This window comes from Suncus etruscus, chromosome 14 (genome assembly GCF_024139225.1).
Source record: "Suncus etruscus isolate mSunEtr1 chromosome 14, mSunEtr1.pri.cur, whole genome shotgun sequence".
Classification (NCBI taxonomy): Eukaryota; Metazoa; Chordata; class Mammalia; order Eulipotyphla; family Soricidae; genus Suncus; species Suncus etruscus.
The window spans coordinates 71,644,809-71,665,793 of NC_064861.1; the positions used below are offsets into that span (position 1 = coordinate 71,644,809).

Below are 20,985 nucleotides of genomic sequence, written 5' to 3' on the forward strand. Positions count from 1 at the left end.
TCACAATGACTCAGTGGAAGTCCCAACTCCCACCCTAGTTCTCTCTGTCTGCTTCTAGCAGAAGATCTCAAGGATAGCAGTAAGCACATCCTAAGAGACCACCTCAGTCTCTCCTCTTCTGGCATCAGATTCCCCGAGTTCTCAGTCAAATCCTGTCCTGTCTGCGCATGGTATCGGGTTCCCTGTAACTTAAGCTGGCATCCGGCAACCATTTTAACATTTATCAGCTAGGATACTTTGTCACCTCCTGACTCCTATATGTCTCGATAGAAGATAAATGCCCTGTTCCACCACCACCCCCCACCCCCAGCTAGGAAGGGAAGCTATGTAGATAAATTCCATGCCATTTATAATTCATTTTACTTTCATTAAGTATTCATACACTACTTATTGACACATCACCTAAGCATACTATGAACTAGAACACAGATTCGCCAGAAAAGAACCCGGAAGAAGCGGGTTTATAAGGAGACACCGGGAGAAGAAAGTAATTGATTTGTTGTATCTTTTAGCCCGACCTACTTCTTGTAGAAAGGAGTTCTGGAAGGATCATTCACCAGTAAATGTGGGAGACATCTTGAGAGTGAATTAAATAGCATCAAGAAGAAGACCAGTGACTGCTATTATTATTCATGATTCTAGGCCATATTTATTATAGATCTACTGTGGCAGGCCCTGACCATAAAGCCAATATTCCCTTCTGAAATACATATTCCTTTCTCAAGCATGATACTAAGTTTCCAGATAGTCACTTTTTAAACATTAATCTCAAAAAATACATATTCTTGACATATCAAACCCACTATTTTCTGTTGAAGATTCATTTCTCTGGTTCCAGCAATAGTAGTTATTCAAGATTGTCATCATTTACCATAGCCAAAATACATTGAGATTTTACAACATGGCATGGACAAAACTAAAAAAAACGTAAGAAAATGAAGAAAAGACCTGGGATAAGGTTAGGATAACTCCACTAAACAAAGCTGTTCATTACTACCTTTGGCTAAGTAAGAGATGACCAAAGTCCCCTTGGCTAGACAAGACCCTTCTACAATAGGACCTTTGATTGTGTCTACCCAGATCTCCCCACCCTAGGAAGCAGTCACCCTAAAAATAGCTCTTTCAGAAGAAAGAATACAAGTCATACCTCTCAATGAGTGAATATATTCCTGTTTCTTGTGTTGTTGTTTTGTTTTTATATTCTGGGACATTTTGCTAAATATTAAGCATTGAATAAACAATGGCTCTATTTGAATGCAAATGAATATGTGTAATTTGCAGCAGAGAAGAATGAATACTTTAAAAATTGTCTTTCCAACAAGCTTTGCTAGGAGATAGACAAGGCTGGAGCAACTGGAGCTTATGCATTTGTCTGGGAGATTTTGGGAGGGCTGACAGGAAATTTGGGTCAAATGGAACCTTACAGAGACTGATCATGGTCTGGTGTGGTGGTTATTGCTGATGAAGAGAAAGTCTGCTTGGAACCATAAATATACTTTGTTGAGGAGGACGAAGTAGGCATCTCTATTCTCTTCTGAAAAGTTCCCTCCCCAAAATACTTTCCAAATGAGCTTTGCAGGTATTTTCAGGGCAACACAAGTCACCTGCAAACTGACTCATGCATTATAGCACAACTTCTTCCTCACTCTCTGGGAAGGAGAGCAGGACAGGGACCCCAAGCCAGGTACCTTTTCAGGATGGACAGAGGTTTCTTTGAGCACAAACCCATGCGGACAATGCTACTGCTCGGAATGAAACAACTAATAATCAGACTAAAATGTCAACTGCAATACTGAAACATGTCAGTATGTATTTTTTTTCATTCAACCATGTCAGCAGCAAATCCAATCTGAAATATGCTGACAATAGTGAAGCTATAAAAACCAATATACTTGATGAGGCAGTCGTCCAATAAATTATATATGGGCAGGTATGAACCTGTAGGTACTTCTCCCCCTGAAGTAGGAGACACGGTTGCCAGGACTTCGGCTTGGCCTGGCACGTGACAGGACCAGTTAACTTATACTCGACATTCTGTCCTGCTCCAATGGAAATAAGCTTAATTCGTAGTGACAAGACACATATCCCTGGGAGATCAAGGTACCCCAAGGAGGTCATGGTATTGTTGATCAGGGCCTGACATGCCACCATTACTGGAAATCCTGAGTAGCATTATCCATGACTACCTCCCACTACATGGGAAATTGAAGATTCTTTGTCTACCTTCATGGTCCTATTATTGCTGTGCTGAAATTTAGAGTTTTTGTTTTAGTTTGATTTGAGATGTGAGTGCCAAATGGCAGTGCTCAGGGCTTATCCCTGGTGTGGTGCTCAAAGACCACTCCTGTTGGTACTAAGGGAACCAACCATGTTTGGTGTGGGGCTAGTGAACTAGGATCAGCTGTATGCAAGGCAAGTGTCTTAACCCCTGTACTTTCTCTTGGACCCTTCCTTATTCTTAGCAATTATAAAAAAAGACATAAACCTTCTTTGTTTCTCTCTGATGGCTAATTAGAGAAACATTTTGAACATGGATGATCAAATGATGTTAATTAGTCAATTGTCATCCCAAAAATATCGCTAAGATTTGGGATATATGATAATGAGTGTATGTTTGTGTGGGTGTATGTATGTGTGCACCTGCCTCTTATTAGCTCTCAGGTTAGACAGGACAGGATAGAGTGTCCCTTTTTATGTCTTGTCTAGCTATGCGGATAGTGGTATCTCTCAGTGTCCTCAGGAAGAGCATTCCAAGGAGGGGGGGATTCTGTCACTCCCTATTACCCCCTGGAAGACTGCTTAGCTGATGACAGAAACCACTTTGCCCACGGAGGCCCTGGAGTGAGTTTCTTTATTTCATGAGGGAGCATGTTTTTATGTGTTTTAGATTATCCAGAGACGTTGGACCTACAACATGAAAGCCAAGTGAAATGCTAATTGGATCTAATTACAAGAAGAAAAATGCCAACACTGGGTAAGCCAAGGAAGTTCAAGAGGTGCAAACCACTTTCTTATTTAAAAACATTCTTTTTAAATTATAACACTGAGATTTATCAAGTAATTCATAATACCCGTAGTTGTTTCAGGCATTAAATGTTCCAACACCAATTTTAGCATCAGTGTGAATTTCCTTTCACCAATATCCCCAATTTCTCACCCATCATGTTTGTATGTTCCCCTATAGAGACGAATTTACTTCATATTGTTTATTATAGCACAAAGGCAGATAAAATTATCAAATGATAGATATCAAAAAGGGTCAACTTATAATAATTGTTATATCTCTCTTTGGAAATCTACTTTCTTCTCTGTACATTTTTGTATTTTTCAAAACTTCAACTTAAAAAAAGCCTTATTAACAAAACTGTGTAATGAATGGTAAAGTGATAGGTAAGACTATGTTCTTTGGTAGTTTGTTATTAAGTCATTTTTCATGAATTGGTTAAAAAAAAAGGCCACAAGGGATTACATGTGACATTTGCATTAGTCAAAGTTTGAGGAAGAATGTTTATTCAGGTATTGTCTTGGATTAGAGTCCCCAAGAAGTGTTTCTCTGGGGGAGAACTGCTCTGTCTGGAGAATGCAAAAATATATATATGAAGATCTATTTTTTCAGTATACAAGAGCTATGTACATACTCATCTATATTTGGTTCATTGCCCCAATATGGTGGGTACTGTTTTCCTTTCAAATGATCAGGTTAGGAGACTAGGATTAATCACTGAGTGGCAGAGCAGTAAAGCCAGTGCTCAGATGGTATGTCTCACACAGTAATTTGTTCACTCCGCAGTGATACCAGGATAGCATATTTATGTACATCATATATATGCATAGATATAGAATATTGGAAACAAAATGACAAAGAGGCAAGATTTCCCAAGATTATTTCAACATAGGTAGCTTCAGCCTTCCCACTTATGACCTGCCAGCCATTGTTTTGCATTTGGGGCACTACAGCCAATCAAACACGACAAAAGCTATTTACACAGTAAGGAGACATTTTCAGAGATAGTCTCTGTAGGTCTCCAACCCACCCTCCATCAATAACATCTTCCTATCTCAGACTTTATGATACATATTTAATACCTGGAAGAAAAAATTACTCCCTACCAGTCTTCATTTTAATAATCTTAGTTTTTATCCTCATCTTTGCAAAGAACATTTCACACCTATGAGACCAATTGGACTGAGGGGATTGGGCTATATCCTTAAAGTTAGCTTCTGGATCAAATTGTTAGTTTAAATGTTTATACTTGGGGGCTAGGAATATGACTCCTTGAATGGTACAATACATATCACACATGTATGAAACCTGGGTTCATTCCCTGGCACTGCAAAGAAAAAAAAAAGGGACAAAAACTGACTTTAAAATATTTACATATTTTGCCTATCAAGCTTCCCTCTTCCCCAAAAAAGCTCATGGTACATTTTAATATAAATTTTAATTGTTTAATTCTTGCCTAAAAATAGATGTTTACAGATGGTGAATAGTAACACTTTATTAAGTGTTATAAATATTTTCTTAGCTTTATAGTCTACTACTTTATATAGCATGATTTAAAGGTTTGTTTCTCACCCAGAGGCTGAACTAGGACCTCCAGATATCTCAAGGGGCCACAGGTGAAAACCATGCTAGTGGGAGCCCATGACATGACACTAGGGCCAACAGGTAGGATAAGGTTTGGGGCACAAAAAAATAGTTTGGAAGGGGGATGTAGCCAAAAAAGATTGAGAAATGCTGATTTAGAGTATTTTGTAAGCTATTGTATTAATCTAATCCTTGACATTTTCATTCTTTTAGCATTCAGCATTATGCATAGGAAAAACTTTTACACAGAGGCATTTTTCTATAAAATCTCTGTAGAAAACTAAGAAAAAAGCCTAACCAATTGTTTTTCTGTTACATATTAGGCAATTCATCTTCATTCTTATTTGAAATGCAACTTTCATAATATACTAAAGTCCTATAAATTAGGGGCTTTTTTGTTTTGCTCATCTATTGACTCTTCTGTCTAAAACTTCTACTTCTGGATTCATCTCATCATTAATAAAAGAAGAACAAAAGAACAGCAAAGAATCACTTAGAATTTTGACTGAAATTCCTTCAGAAGATGCCATTTAATTTGGGGGCAATGTTAATTTCTTTTGAGGCCCCCCATCTAGGCCTTAGAATAGTCTCTATGACTTATTTTCTAACACTTAAACATTTAATAAAATTCTGAATATCTAGTTAAGTCTGCCCTGATATATACACATTTTTACATATTTATGTAAAAGTCCTTCCCCACCAACTTTACCTAATTCTGCACTGCAATGACAATTTTTAAGTACCTAACCTTCTTCCCTTTTCCTTTATCCTGTCTTCGACCCTCTAAAGGTGTCCCTGTACACTTATTACTGGACATACTTAGAAGCAAATAGTGAAAAAACTGAGGTGCAGGGATAAAGCATTTGCCTTGCATGTGGTTGACCCTAGTTTTATTCCTGGCACAACATAGAAGCACCAAGGACCAATAGGACTGATCCCTGGATATAGTCATGAGTAATTCCTGAGCCCTACTAGGTATAGCACACACCTTCACCCCTCTGCCAAAATGCGGAGTTTAATGCAAAACAAGTCGTCTTGGACCTACTGTTTAGAAACTTTAGGAACCTCTGATACTTGGTCTCTAAGGCACCACCAGAACAAAGTTATACTTCTTAGATTATAAATAATAAAGGTCTGTTATGACCCTGGTCATTCTTAGGAGAATGGGAATTTAGATTTGTCTTGACTCATGATAACAGTCATATTCCACTTGCGGAAGACTGCTGATTCCAAGAGGGAGAGTACTCAGTGGACACTGGAAAGTTAGCCTCATTCAAGGGGCACATTCTGACTAATAAACAGACTCCCTGTTTTTGAGGCTGAACAGAACATATTTAGATTTCTTGTTCCCACAAGTTCAAAGCAGGTATTTCTGACCAACTGTGTCTCCCAGGCCGCTCCCACCTGTCTCCTAGCTTCACATTCCTCTAGGCCCCCAGAACCATCTCCTTTAGCCAGCAGGTGGGGGAGAGAGATGGGTCTTTCCTCTCTTCACTCCTTGCCACCAGCACAAAGGGTCAGAGGGTATATCAAGCTGCAGGAATGCTGGGACATGTAGTCCACTGTATGTCCAAGAGGAAGAAGACACTGGGAATGTAATTGATTGTGTGCTAGTGGGATTAAAAGACTAGGCTTTGTGGACCATCTCAAATCCTGTGGCCTGGGTACTATTTGGGGAAAGAGGAGAGATCACTCCCGTGCATGTGGTTACTATTTGGGGAAAGGAGCCATAACACTTGTGTCCCTGTGGTTGGTCTGAAAATAGTTCGGGAAAATGGAGACGATCCCTGGGCAACTGAATCCTTTCCTCCTTTGTCCAGCCTTTAACATTCTTTCACTCACAGCCTGGGTGACTCTATGGATTCTTTTTTAGCCAAACTAGTATTGACAGGCTTTTTTGGGGGTGATAGTGGTGGTGAGGGAAGAAGAGGTTGTCTGGCAATGTAATAAGAGTTTTGAGAACTTCAGGGAGGGCTCTGGGAGCCAGTTTGTAGCTCCAGGGTATGTAAAAGTCTCTGTCTCCATGTGTTCTTAGGTATCTCCCTGCACTATGCTTGAAATGTAGCCTCGACTCCTTGGACAATCAGATGATCTCAGCTTCCTCCACTTGCTCTGGCCAGTCCTGGTCTGTCAGTGGCCCCTCCCATCATAGATTCTCTGGCTTATCTCAGCTCATGGTGGGGGGCAGGAAAGAAAAAATGATAACAATAAAAATAGCCAGAGTGGTAAACACAGATTGATCCTTATGCTATAGCAGACACACGAGGATACTAGGCATGAATTTCATTTCTTCCAGTGCCAGGAAAAAGCCCATTTTATGATTCCCATTTCCAGGTGAGAAAACTGAGATTCGATCTATCATGGTAAGTAGTTCAATCAAAGGCACAGATTGGGAGAAAAGACTAGAGTTCCAGAGCTCTATGATATCAGAATCAGAATGAGCAACCTTTCAGGTTTAGAATTCAGGTTAGGACTCTTTCCTATGGCTCAGAGTTTCAAGACCAGCTTTATTCCCACTTAAGGTTGGCTCCTTCCTGGACTGAACTTACAAGCTCTCCCCAAGCTCACTCCCTCTCTGAATGCATCCCCCAGCATTTACAGTGGCCTAATCTTGCACAAGAACACAGGGAACAGGAACACATCGCAGGGAAAGGGCAGTGTTTCCAATAAATGGTGCTAGCAGAACCGAATCTGCATCAAAAGAACAGAATGAAATCAAGATCCCTACTTGACAGCATCCATACATAATCACACAGGCACAAACACTTGCAGACACACACACACACACACACATTAACTCAAAGTGGATTAAAAATAAGCAGAAGATGGAATCTGTGAAATTATCCGGAGAAAACACTGGGCAGGGGAATCTTCTTGACATTGATCTGGTCAATGAATTATTTGGACATGACACTAAGAAAAATCACAGAATCACAGAAGGGAAAATGGATTACCTTATGCTCAAAACCTTTGCATTCCAGAAAACCATCAGCAGGGCAAAAGAAGGCAATCTGCCTGTTGGGAGAAAATATTTGCAAACCATATATCTGAGAAAGAGCAGCGAATCTCTCCAGGGCAGGAAGAACTTAAGCCAGTGAAGAACAGGCGAATAACATCCAACTCTCAAAAACGGGCCAAGGCAATGAGAAGGCAGCTGTCAAAGGAAGACCCTGAAAGGCTAATAGGCTGATAGAAAGATGCTTAGATAATGGGGTGAGGGATACAAACTAGAACCACAATTCTAAAGCTCTGGCTTTCAAATGGCTCCTACCAAAATATCAAGGAATAATTAGTACGGAAGAGCCTCCTGGGGTAGGGGCAGGAGGAAACTCTTGAGTGCTTCGGGTGGGAATGTAAATAGCAGCCTGGCAGCCATGATAAAAAATAGCATGAATGTTTCTCAAAAAATTAAAAACTATAGAACCAGAATGATAGCATATCATGGAGGGCATTTGCCTTGTACATGGCAGATTGGGTTTAATCCCTGGTGTCCCATAGACTTCAGGAGTAATCCCTGAGCACCACCTGGTATGCCCCCCCAAAAAATGAAAACCATGACATGATCCAGTCATTCCAATTCTCTCTCTCTCTCTCTCTCTATATATATATATATATATACATATACATATACATATATATGTCTAAGGAAATGAAACTCTTATCTCAAAGTGATATCTCCTCTTGTAATTTGCTGCAGCACGATTTATAATATGGAAACAGCCTAAATGTCCACCAGTAGATATGAAAAGTGTTATATGAATGTACGTGTGTAGAGATAGTGGAATATTATTCTTTTTTTCAAAAGAAAGGAAATCCTGTTATTTGTAACAACAGGGATGATTGGGGTGGATAACAGGCAAAGTGAAGTAAGCCAGATCCCGAGAAACAAATGCTGAAAGAGCTATTATTTGGAATTTAAAATAATAGAACTCAGAGCAGTCGAGAGAAGAATAGCAATTTTCAGGGCTGGGATGGGGGAGGAGGGAGAAAATAAGGAGACGATGATAAAAAGTAAAAATATTCTGCTACATAGAATGATTAACTGGACATTTGAATATGTAATAAAAATAAGATGGCAAGAGTTGACAATATTATAATGCACTTGAAATGTATTGAGAGGATGATTCTTTGGTTTTGGGGTCACATTCAATGGTGTTCAGGGATTATTCCTGGCTCTGCACTCAGGAATTACTCCTGGAGGTGCCCAGGGGACCATTTGGGATGCTGGGGATTGAACCCAGGTCAGCCAAGTGCAAGCAGGCACCCTCCCCACTGCACTTATAATGCTCTGGCCTCAAGAGAATAAATAGTTTTTACATTGACTGAGACAATTTTGTGAGCGACAGTTACATAAACTAGTTGAACTGATCATTTCATCATTTAGACAACATCACATCAACACCTACATATGTCAAAACATGTAGCTCTACATGACATAGACACAACTCCTAATGATCAATTCTATCTCAGTCAAACTGAAAGAAGACTCAGTGTGCAAGCACACATTAAACACACATACACACACATACACACACATCATACACACACAAACCGGTAGAAAAGAAATTTTGTCTCCTCAGAGCATAAGAACATTTTTGCCCTTTGCTCAACCAAGCTTAGCAGCCTGGGGATGAAGGATAATTAATGCTTTGAGGTGTGTGTGTGGGGGGCATGCTAACTGCCAGGCACTGTTGTAGGAGCCTGGGGTGGAGGTGGGAAGCAAAAGCAATAGAGACAAGAATCCAAGACATAAACAAAATGGACTTCTAATTTACTTTCTGTTCTTGGAAGAGGAGCTAGAAAGTAAGAAAAATAGACATAAGCATTGGGAGATACAGGTCTGAAGACACTTGAACCTGAATCCTGGTAAAAGATTCCGGTGGGGAAGGCCAGGACAGATGTGATTGTGGTGTTCTGAGAAGTTTCATGCTAGGTAACTGCATATGTTAACTTCTGCACTTGTCTTGCACACAACCGCCTTTTGACACAGCAAACCATTCCTGAGCAGAAAGTGGATCACTGTTGCTTCTATCCCTGGCTAAACACAGCCGGGGCAGGGAGTGTGGGCTCCAGTGACAACTTGCTTTTGAAAACTCTCCATCTTCTTTGAGTTATGGCAAACCTGTGTCACCGATACCACTGCTGTCACCCAGCCAACACACCAAAAATACCCCCTGGGCCTCAGGCCTTGTGAAAACTGGCACCTGGCATTTCATCAGGTTCTGGTCCCGGGCTGAGACTGGTTCATGTTTACTTGGTCACGTCAAACCCTTCTTCTGGCCTTTCTGTAATTCAGGTCAGGGGGCACGCTGAGCCCCAAGCTGCTCCTGGAGATGTCAATGAGGGGTTCTTCAAAATTGCCAGGGCATTTGCTTTTCTGGTTTTATAGTGCTTGCATATTAAGAGTCTTTTTTTTCCCCCTAAATGTCATGAACCCTTTCTTTTTTTTCCCATTGCTGCAGACAATGCAGCGGCAAATTCAGGAATGGAATTGTATTTCGAGTCTTCTTGTTTCTGCAGGTATGACCTTCTATTATGGACCAACCCACCCCCAAGCAAATGTTGGCTGGCATTGCTTCTGGAAGGACTGTGTTAGGAGACAACACTTTAGAAAGAGCTGAAGCTTGCAAAAAAGAAAAAAAGTGTGCAGGGCCATACACAGAAAGGGCTGGTTGAGCTATGTTTGGAGCGAGAAGGAAAAGGAAGGGATTGGAGAGATGTTGCAATTGGAACAGATGCCTCGAGAAAGCAGAAGTGCTTCTCCTCTTCCTTCTTCCTCCCTTCTTGCTTCCACTGGCTCCCCTGGGAGCCAAAGCTGGGAAGGATCAAGCATGCACACTTCTCTCTTGATTTTTCTTTTTTTTTCTTCTCTTTTTCTTTAGATTACTTTTATTTTTCATTTCCTGTTTCTTTCCTTTCCATTTCTTTCCTTTCTTTTCCTTTCTTTCCCTTTTTACTCCCTTCCCATCCCTTCTCTTTCCAGCAGTGTTCATGGTCCAGAGGCCACTCTCAGTGATCCTTGGCCCAATACTGTCCCTGGGGCATCCACCAAGAGGATTCAATGCTATGGATTGACACTGGGGGCCTGGGCATGTGTTTTATCTGTTCACACTCTCCTCAGTCCTTCCAGCATGCGTTATGAGTGAGTCAAGAATAGGCTTGAGAATAGGAGTACTGTCTAGAGTACAGGCCTGTGTGGGATGGGGAGGAAGGACACTTGGGATATTGGTCATGGGAATGTATATATATTAAAAAATCAAAAAAAGAAAAGAAAAAAAAAGTAAGGCCTCCCAATTCTTACCACAGGCTGTGTTCTTTACACTGACTTTATAGAAAGAGGAGGTACAGTAAATGCACCCTATATACACCTCAGCCCAGGTCCTTTGCCTGGTTTGTATTGTGAATTGGGGGACAAAAAAATTAAATAAAAAAAAAAGGAGTACTGGGCAGCTGCAGGCCCTGAGAAGGAGTGGGAGTGTATCTCAGATGGCCAGAGGGGACCCAGTGAGTCCATTACATAAGTGGAGTATGAGGCCTGTAGGGGACCAGAGAGAGAAGATGGGAGCCGGCAGGGGACTCCTAGCTGAGGCAGGAAGGGTCCATCACTAGGGAACTCAAGGTGAGCCAGTCTCTGAATGTCTGTATTCTAGAATTTTCTGTAGAGGAACTCAGCATTTGCACACACATCTCCCCCAGAGTAAGCTTAGTTCTATGGCTGACATGCTGAAAATGTTGTCCCCAATAAATAAACTCTGTGTGGTCTAGGGTTCATGGAAAACCTACAAAATTATGGAGGAGGGATGGAGCAAAAAGGGGTGCAAAGTGTTTGAAACTTCATGATGAAACAAGCCATTTGTCTGAATTGGGTTTCTAGCTAATTCCAGTTCCTGGGATCAAGAATGTAATGGCAGGGAAGGGGAGGAACCTTGTGGTTACTCTGACGTGAATAAGAAGCCGGACTTCTTAGTGTCAGCAAGGCCGGGAGCTCCAAGGGCCTGTGCAGAAGTGACTTAGCAGACACCAGACAGAGTCCTTGGGGAGCAACGAGACCTAGTTTACAGACATGATTTCCACCTGGAGGATGCTAACTAGTGGATCAATAGTCACCAGGGAAGCAGCCCTAAGCGATCATTCTACAGCCTCATATTTTAAAGAGTTTTCATAAGCTCTCTAGATGAAGAGCCAATGGTAGAAGAGGCTTGCAAGTGGCTAGGAAAGCTTGGGCCACTATTTTGGGTTGAGTCCATGGCTGCACCTGTGTTTGAATTTCAGTCTCTATACTTCTCAGCTATGTGAAGTAACTAGATCATGCCGCTGCCTTGATCCCCTATTTCTTCTCCAGCAAGGTGGGCACGAAAGTAAATTGAAGGTGGGCAATAAAGTAGGCTCAATCTCCATAAGGAGTTTTGGGAAGTGATGGGGCTGTATACAGTTAAGCCTTTGTGGTTGGTGTCTACCCTGGGGAGAAAAGTTCTTTGATGTTGATGGCCCAAGCCATGATTATTCTAACTGGCTAATTACCTGATCTTCATTTTTTTATAGTGGGATTTTGGTTTGTCTGTGGTGCTAGGGAATAGAACCGAAGGCCTCGCATATACATATACAATAGTTTACTCTTGCGCTCCACCCTTCTTTTTTGTAGATATATTGAACATGGCAAAGCTGTACATGTGGGGCCCAGAGAGATAGCTCAGCGGCGTTTGCCTTGCAAGCAGCCGATCCAGGACCAAAGGTGGTTGGTTCGAATCCCGGTGTCCCATATGGTCCCCCGTGCCTGCCAGGAGCTATTTCTGAGCAGACAGCCAGGAGTAACCCCTGAGCACCGCCGGGTGTGGCCCAAAAACCAAAAAAAAAAAAAAAAAGCTGTACATGTGCCTGATGCCTTGTGTAAACCATGAATTAGTCAGCGAATGAATTTACTGTCAAAGTGGGGGTGAGCTATGCTGCAATGTACAAAGGATGAAGGGCTTTTCTGGATTTGGGTGACTTTCCAGTTAGGCCACTCCCTGCTACACACGCATGCGCGTGCACACACATACACATAGAGTTTATTCTGATGTATGAAGCCACAGGCTGAGGAGGTCTTTGGACTGACCCCTTCATACTCACCCCTCACCCAATCCCACCTGCTCTCTCATAGGTTCTAAGAAGTGCAATGTTCTCTGATATCTGCAGGGGTACAACTCAGCTCCTGGGCATAAATAAAGGGTGCCCTTGCCATGCCCCAGACCCTGCCACAACTGCATATCTAGTCATTCTCCTTCTAGTCATCTCTCAAAGGGTGTGTGTACATGTGCAAGGAAAACAATACAAACTTCATAAATAGCAGCTTGGCTAAGGAGTCTGGGATAGGAAAAAAAAATCAAATATGGTTAGAGTGAAAGCTAAGTACCAGAGTCCTTAACTCAGCTGGGGAAAGGCCCTAAACCCACAACCAGTGGACTACTGGCACCCCACGGTCCCCTAAGCAGTGTAGAGTTCAAGCTGGCCTCTGGCATTAGACCAGAGCAGCTACAGACAAAGTTCAGGTTGCTCCTCGTTGGTGGCTTCCACTGCCTGAGAGGGGCCATCCATACAGCCCACGGGCAGCTAAGCTTTTTGGAATGTGTTTGCTACTTCGCAGTTGTTGTGCACATAAATGAAGGGTGTGGCGCTAGACAGCAAAGCCTCGTGAGAAGGCAACATGTGCCCTGGGCCTTTGCAGTAGTGGCTAATATTATAACACAGCCCCTTTCTGGCCCTGAGACAAAGGTTCTTTGTTTTTGTTTCTGGTTTTTTTTTGTTGTTGTTGTTGTTATTTTTGGGGCCATACCCAGGGGTTACTCCTGGCTCTGCACTCAGAAATCACTCATGGAAGTGCTAGAGAGATCATGTGAAATTCTAGGGATTGAACCCAGGTAGTCTGCATGCAAGACAAAATGCCCTTCCCACTGTGATATTGCTCTGGCACCTAGAGACAAAGTCTCTTTAGTTCAAGAGGGAGAAGAGATTCCATCTAGGCTTGAAACCCTCCAATGGAATGGAGAGCTGGTGGTGGTGCTGGATTTCCAGTAGGAAATGAAATTTTAGTGGTCAAGGCTTGGTGGCAGGCATTCCTTCAGTGCAGCAATCTTTACTGCTCCATGGTAGTTGGAAGGGTGGACATCACTGGTCAGTTTTGGAGATAAAGGCTGGTTCCTGGACTTGGATATTTACAGGCCCCATATATCAGCAGGCATAAAAAGGTTGAAGATCTAAAGATCTGTTTAGCGTTCAACAACTAAAGACCCCAATACTCTGGGGTCTTTACATCAGGCTGGGTTCACTGATCAATTCATTCAAGCAAACCCCTTTTAGTCTTTCTTGTCTTGCTTTTTCCTCCTCCTCTACTCCTCTATTTCTCCAGAAGGTCCCCTTAGACTTTCCTAAAGGAGAGGCACCCTAGACTCTCCCTACCTTGCTCACCCCATCATTCTCTTTTGCCCACAACCAGAGGACAGATCCCAGCAGGAATTAGATCAAGATCTGCTTTACTCTTTATCACAAAGAAGGAGACTGGTGCCCAAGTCTCACCACACATCTCAGGGACCCTATGGGGGTGATTTACAGGCATAATAGAAATCACCAGGACCACCAGTCAATGACTTGGTCAGATTATTTTGATAGGGAAATAGATTATCAAAGGAATCAAGCACCTTGCACCAAGCAACATAACTTGTAAATGGACGAGACCCAGGTCAAAAGGCCCAGGCCGCCCAGAGCTTGGGCCAGTGAATTCTTAAAGCTAGTGGTTGTCAGCAAAGGGAAAGAGAGTGTCCCTGAACCAGCAACATCTGAAGGGTCCTGTTCAGAAACTCTGATATGTATATGAATATAGGGGACAGCTTTGCAAATCTCTGCTCTGGGCCACGGCTCCCTTCAGCTCAGAATGCACATCTCAAGACTCATAGAAAAACTCTGGTGGAGAGCCAGAGGGAAGGAAGGGCAGGGGAAAGCCAGCAGGGACCTCTCCACCCACCCCCACACACCCTACTGCCCCTCACCACTCTTTGGAAAAGACTGTCAAGGTAGTGCATGATTCTGCAGGGAGCGGGGTGGGGGGTGGAGGGATGTATGCCACGGCTAGCCCATACTTTAATCTCCAAATTGCAAAAACATTAACATTATTGATTGATCAGACATCAATCCAACAGAAATTTAATTAAATTAGAATGTGTCGCCCAGCCGACCTGGCTGAGTCCCGCATAAATCTCAGGTAATAAGTGGACGAAGAGAGAAATGAGAGACTGGGAAGCCTGAGGATGAGCCCAGGGTGCTGAGTTTCTCGGGCGCTATTTGCTCCCTTCCTCCTGTCACAGGCCTGGCCGTCCTTACAAGGCAGCCAGGCACGGGTAAACCGGGGTGAGCTCCTGATTTACGATGCTTTGCGGAGTCCCCCCAACAGCTGTGGCATCTGCCAAAGAGTCCATCCTGCCCCCCTCTTTTGATTTATGGCTGCTCTGGGCCAGGCGGCGCGCCTGGGGGGATGCCCCTGTCCAAGGCCAGCTCTGGGCAAAAAAACGCTGAGCCATGCTGAGTTCTCTTGGGTGAGCGGATTAGCGCTTGGGGTGTCCTCTCAGTGTGCCTGTCCCCTGGAGGAAGCGACTGGAGCCCTGGCCCCCGCCTGCCCGCCCGGCCTGCAGAAGGTATTTTGGGTGTCAGCGACCACACTGCACCTGCTGTCCCAGAAATGGGTCTGGAGCGGCCCCAGCATGCCCCGGGGCTCCCGGCAAATGCTGCTGTCATCGGCTTGGCTTACCTCGGGCAGGACAGGAGTGCCGGGGTGGGGTGGGGGGGAGATATGTAGATGGGAAACGTGCCCCCCCGCCATGTCTGGATTCTTCCCCACAGGGGAAGGGGGGGTGACTAAGGACAAACAAATCCAGGGGAGGCAGAGAGGAAACCGGAGAGGCAACTGCTCTGGGAGCCTGCAAAGTCACCAGGGCTTTTAATGACCTGGGTGCACGGATGAGACCCTTTGCACGGAGATTTCTTGTTCTTCCCTGTCTTCCCTGCTCTTGCTTCCCTTCAATCAGGCCCACGCTTCCATTTGGAAGACTTGGCTTCCAAAGAAAGTGACTGTCATGACCTGCAGGCAGAGGTGCTGGGGAGGGAGGGAGGGAGGGAGGGAAGAAAGGAGGCCCAGGCTGGCTTCATGAAAGCTGGCCTTATCTCTTTGCTCCTTTCCACAATTATCTTCAGGTGTCTCAGACAGGCTCTAAAGCAAAGGCACACCACAGCTTGGTGGGACCCTTACCCAGCCCCCTGCTTATCTGTGCCAATAAAGTTTTATTGGAATGTGGCCATGACCACTTGTTTACAGGTAATATACAGCAGCTTTCACAAGGCAGTGGCAGAATTGAAAGGCTACACTGAGGTCAGCACAACTGGGTTGAAAAATGTGTGATATCTGTCACTTTGTAGAAAAAACGTTTGATACTCATGCTAAAAGAATTGATTAAGAACAGAGTATTGAATATAGAATATGGGTCAACATTTGGAGAGACCTAACCTGAAAACCTGGTCTTCCCACAGAGGAGTTGTGTGGCTGAGGGTACTTAATTTCCCTCTCTGAACTTTGATTTCCTCTCCTATAAGAGTGTGTGTGGGGCACATTGTTCACTTCAGTGAGTGAGAAGAAAATAAATCTCAGCAGGGAAGAAATGATCAAAATAGTAAATGGTTCTTGCAACAAATGCAAAGACATGAAACCTGACACATAGGGTTTCACTTAATCTCACCAACACTTTCGTGATGCTCCAATTATTCCCATGCTGCAGATACAAACCATCTTTGGTTTTTAAAGGGGGGGATGAATGAGACCAGAGCAATAGTATAGCAAGTAGAGTGCTTGCCTTGCATCCAGCCAGCCTGGGTTAATCACTAGCACTCTATGTGGTCCCCTGAGCCTGCTAGGAGTGATCCTTGAGTGCAGAGCCAAGAATAAGCCTTGACACCACCCAAAAACAAAATAAATAAAAGGAAGCAAATCATATCAATATACCCTCAGAACTTAGAGTTAGAGCCCGTTTCCCCCCATCCTCTCCAACAATGCCAAGACTTGGGAAGTGAAAGAAATTTGAGTACCCAACATCAAGGCTGGCATTTCTCAGGAATCCACTTGTCCTTGGAAGGTGGAGAAATGACCCTCTGGATCATGTGAGCACAGGAGATAGCAGCACTGTTCTGAGGAAGTGAGAACTTCCTCCAAATGTCCCTTTCCTTTGTCCTCTGAACCCCAACACTTGGCCTGATTGGCTCCTTGCCAGGAGGGACGCCCATCTGCCCTTTCCTGGCAGAGCTGGAGGGGGGGGGGTGCAGGGTACACCCTGGTGCTGAAATCAGAGGAATTGGGAGCTGGCATGGCAGCTGGGCTCCTGGGTTCTAGTGGTTCCTACTTCATTGAGGTGCAAAAATAAGTATGAGGGAGGCAGATGGGGTAAGGGCTGGAGGCCAACTTCATGTTGAATACAGATACCCACTCTATTATTGTTAACACAGCCAATGTCCTTCACTCAAACTACATAGGCCAGACCCTTCTACAAGTGTTATCGCCAGCCCCTTATACACTCTTATTCTTCCCATTTTTCAGCTGAGAAAACTGAGATGACCCTACCATTTGGGTGATGGGTTTAGTGTACAGGAACGAAAGCCCAGAGCCCTAGGCTCTGACCTCTCTGAAGCTCTCATATATGTTTTTTGAAAGGGCAAGGGTGGTCGTGGTTGCATCACAGCCAGTGGTGTTCAGGGATTACTCCTGGTTCTATGCTCAGAAATCACACCTGGAAAGCTCAGGAGACTCTATTAGTTGCTGGGGGTTGAACTGGGGTTGGCTACATGCAAAGCAAATGCCTTCCCCTTTGTGTTATCGCTGAGGTCCAAAACTTTCTATGTGGCTTCAGAGTGAAAGCCTGGGTGTGGGATCCCGCTACCATTGAGATGAGCTATGGCTGATTTTGGGTCTTTCCCTTCCCTCCTTCCCCCCATGAACAAGTATCTGTAATTCACTTTTGTATCCCAAGAACTCAACCTACCTGGGGCCAGGGTGGAAAGACACTCAGACTATTTAGTTTACTGGGAAAGGGCAACAGATTAGATGCCCAAAGATGAGCATTTTTTTCCAGTCTTGCCACTTCAGCTATGTATTTGGCTGGTAATGGGCAGAATTGATATGTTCTTTTATGCCTGATAGATGGTAAAGAGTCAAGTCTTGGGAGTTACTATCTATCCACCAAACACTGTTACCAGCATACCACCTCCACTCTAATCATCTCGTGTGCTGGTGTTTGATGCACAGATGGCTGGAAATATGCTACTTTGAGATTTCTAGTTGTGGTGGCTTATTTCACTGGTGGCTCTTGCTCATGGCTGCTTTACTTTGCAAAGAGCTGGGGAAACTTGTCAAAAGAACTGGTGGCTTTGGCCAAACCACATCAGACAAAAGCACCGAGAGTACTGTGCACTGAAGGCAACCAGACCTCGGCCACTCCCCTGTGCTCTTAGAGTGGTGAAAGGACAGGGGGTGGCCGAGCGTCACTTTATGACAATATTGATTCATTCTCCACCTGCAGTTCTAAACCATACCCAGCTAGACAATAAAAATAAGTACTTAACCATATTTCAAGCTCTACTGACCAAAATAGATTTTACACTTAAAGATAACAGCTGATCCGGCCAAGGGTTTTAATGGCATTTTTTGAGTTTTAAATTGAGGGGAAAAAAAAGAGAAAGAAATCAAATCTTTGGGAAAAATTAAATGTGATCACCAATATTGCTCTTTATAGGACTCGGCTCATAACTGCTACAGTGCCAGGAGATTGTGTGTGTGTGTGTGTTAAAGAGAGTGAGAGGGGTGTGTTATGATTTCTAAAGCATCAAGAAGAGCAGAATCAGCACAGGGAGAGAATGTTTACTAGGGAGGCACAGTTCCCTGTTGAGAAGGAAAAGGGGGAACAGATGGAAAGAGGAGAGAGGGAACTGGAGACAGGGCCTCCTTGAGAGAGAGAGAGAGAGAGAGAGAGAGAGAGAGAGAGAGAGAGAGAGAGAGAGAGAGAGAGAGAGAGAGAGAGATATGCAAGGGAGAGGGGGGAAGGTGAAAAAAAAAGAGGAAAAGGAATAAAGTGGAGGTGGCAGTGGAATAGGGAGGGACAAGCTTTTGAGATAGGCACCCATCACCCATCACCCACCACCCAGACCTTTATGGGTGGGATAGAAGACAATAATTTCAGCAGAAACATGAATGCATCTTATTATTGACTTTGTGGTGGGTTGTATGGGGGGAGGGACTTTCCTCAAGTCTGGTTTGACTATGGGGCCTAGAAAATTGTCTATACCTGCTTACGTGACCCCTGTTCAATCCCTTCATGCCTAGCGTGCACACACATCATTCAGGAGTAAAAGATGGGGGGGGGGGGCAGAGAGCAGAGACAAAGAAACAAAGCCAAAAGCCCATCTCACAGGCAAAGGGATGAACTTAGGTGTCCCTGGTGCTTTCTGCCAAGTGGCCTTTGATCTCCATAAAAGGGCATCTGATCCCCCTAAAAAACCAATTAGGTTGTTCTGAGAGAGAGAAAGAACCAGAGTTAAACTGGACACTGCAAGAGTACAGTCTGTCCACCCTCCTCCACACCTGTCCCTTCTCCAAGGCCCTGCTACCCTCTAGCTATATTTTAATTTATTGATTTCTTTTTCTCTGCTGGTGCAAGAGAAGAGCCTTGCACATAGCCTTAACCCAGACATATATTTGCAGAGTGAGAGGAATATCCCCCTGCCCTCGAACTGTGAGATTCAGGGCCAGAAGGTCCCTTGTCCCCCATGAAGCCCCACTTCAGAGGAGGTGAGCTTTTTGTCATCTCTGAGAGTCAAGCAGACAGACAGGCAATGACTCAGAAATAAGAAACAATTTTACTGTTGCCCAAGGGAGCTCAACACTCCTCCCTTGGGTGCTGGAGAGTGCAAGGTGTGGTGGGGAGACATCTACACCCTGAGATAAAGCAATGTACTCTCAGGTTTCTCCAGGCATCCTTGATGAGATATCTTCAGAAGTCCCTTCTTTTGGAGAGCTTGATCATTTCCCTTCTTTCTGCCTTGAGGTGCATCTCATGAAGCTCTTGGACCTGATCTTAGGAAGATGGGAAGGAAGCAAGTACCAAATGGCTGTAGATAGAACCGTGGCTTTGATGCCAGTTATTTTTGACTAATACTAGTTTTTAAAAGTTTGTGTGTGCAGGAACACAGGAGGACTTTCTGTGAGGAAATGGAGACTTCTCAGTCATCTTAAGAATACTGGACACATGGGGTAACATTCATTTGTTCAAACTACATAAGGTCAATATATTTCAGTGTAGATGAGCTTTATCTTTAAAATATGCAAAAATTAGTAATGATACAATAGGGAATGAGAAGTGAAAAAAAGGACAGGAAGGTAGGCTTTATTCAAATGTCAACTATGCATGGCAAATTCTGTCTTTTGTTTGTTTGAGGGTCACACCCAGTGGTGCTCAGTGCTTACTCCTGGTTCAACACTCAGAAATAAGTCCTGGTGGGCTTGAGGGGGGCATATGGAGTGCTGGGAATCAAACTTGGGTCAGCCAAGTGCAAAGAAAGGGCCTTGCCCACTGTGCTATGTCTGAGGCCAGGCTGGCAGGAATCTGATATGACCTGTGACCCAAGTCCTTGTACAATTCACTCCCATTGAGGGCATCATTACTGGGATTACACAGTTTGCCAGTTCAAAGTCAAAGGGATCTTGCAGATGCCATTAAGGACCTTCATTAGTCTGATTTTGATTCAATGAAGAAGATGAGGAATCTAGGTGGCAAATCCTGCCTTAAAGCTTATCCCCCCCCCCTTGAATTCAAGGACACAAAAAGGCAGAGAGTCCATCTTGCTGACCTGGAGGAAATGAGCCCCCAAGAGTCCTTTCTCTGAAAGGAAAGGAATTAGACCAACAACTGAATTATAACTGACAAGATGATCACAAAGATGTGAATTTGGAACCACATATTAGAGGACTTTTGTCACCAACTTCCTGTCTCACTGTGGTCAATACAGCCTCTCTCCCCTTTGGTGTCTCCTCTGCTGAGATGCTTTGAGAAACTTCCTCTCCTTGGGCACTCGGGCACAGGCCAGGAGGGCCCTGCCACGGGCTCCTGTGCCCAACTGTCCATGGCAACCAACAGGCCTCCTCTGGGCATCTAGTACTAAAAAGTCAGAGCAATGCACGCTGATCACAGGTGCTGACCCAAGCCTCGAGGACATCAAACACTTCTGACAAGGCCAACTAAGGTGTCCAGACCCCTGCAGGGTGTGAAAAGAACAAGGACACAGCACTGTGGTTCAGAAGGCCCAGATGCTGTTGTGGCCATTACTTTACTTTG

At 44.0% G+C, this 20,985-nt stretch overlaps 1 protein-coding gene and 1 non-coding gene across 3 annotated transcripts in view; one reads left to right on the plus strand and one right to left on the minus strand.

Annotated features, from left to right (window-relative positions):
• The window catches only part of MAF (MAF bZIP transcription factor), a 276,725-nt gene that overhangs the window by 169,951 nt on the left and 85,789 nt on the right, over positions 1-20,985 (minus strand). The gene's annotated exons all lie outside the window — the stretch shown is intronic.
• Positions 10,873-11,005, plus strand: LOC126029370 (small nucleolar RNA SNORA51). Its single transcript, XR_007502981.1, has one exon. It is a non-coding gene; the product is annotated as a small nucleolar RNA SNORA51 (small nucleolar RNA).